Genomic DNA, 1,079 nt, shown 5'->3' on the forward strand with positions numbered 1-1,079 from the left:
TTTTTTTTTTTTGTCTTTGACAGTTAAATGAGTTATGGGAAGATATTGTGATAACTTTCAAAATTATATAGTAATAATTTTAATATTTAATATTTATATATTGTGTGAATCTAGTTTGAATTTTAAAAGTTTAACATTTATTATTTATTTATTGTGTAATTCGATCTTTTTTTGTAAGTTTTCTTTTCTTTGTGACCTTTCTAAGATAATAATCTTCAATCTTTTTCATTATTATAAAATTAACCCTCAATGTCACACAAAAAAAAAACTAAAATTACGAAAACAACTAAATTACACAATGTGTAAACGTTGAGGTTAAATTTTTAGAATCAAGACTAAATTGATACAATGTATAAACGTTAATAATTAAAGTTGTTATTATGCTCAATTTTAAAAATTATGAAGTTATCTTCAATTAACCATTTAGATAAAAATAAAATAAAATCTAATAATTGAATGGGGATTTTATAATTTTTATAATTAGATTAGGAAAAATTTAATGTTAAAAGAATAAAAAATTGAGGTTAGAATCGGAAAATCAATGGAATAGTAATTATATAGTTATGCAACATTTTGTCTACACATTTTACTAATTAATTGATTTGGTTGAATTTTGACCAAAGACTGCTTAGCCAATAAAGACTTAAAAGAAATGGGAAGTGAACTTAAATATTCTGAATTCCCATTTCTAATCAATGTATTTAAGTCACTAAATATGATTAAAAACTTTTAATTTATTTACTCACCTCTCACTTGTTTCTATAAATAATATAAATTAATTTTATGCCTTTCTTTCCAACATGCACAGCCTGCCATTCCATTTTGGTTGCTATTTTTTAAAACATCACCAACCAATATAAGACTTCAACCACGCCGCCGTTCCCATATTTTCAGTCAAATTTCACTTTTTTTTTTTCATGGAGTTTAATTTTTTTTATTTTTAATTTTAAATTAAATAATAAAATTTGGAAAAATTTGTGGATTGAAATTTCACAAGATTAGTCCAAAAGATGATGTCCTGTTTTGAAATTTCACAAAGTAGGACAGGGAAATGGAATGCAATTTCGTACTATTTATTC

Source organism: Gossypium arboreum, chromosome 1, assembly GCF_025698485.1.
Source record: "Gossypium arboreum isolate Shixiya-1 chromosome 1, ASM2569848v2, whole genome shotgun sequence".
In the NCBI taxonomy this organism is placed as follows: domain Eukaryota; kingdom Viridiplantae; phylum Streptophyta; class Magnoliopsida; order Malvales; family Malvaceae; genus Gossypium; species Gossypium arboreum.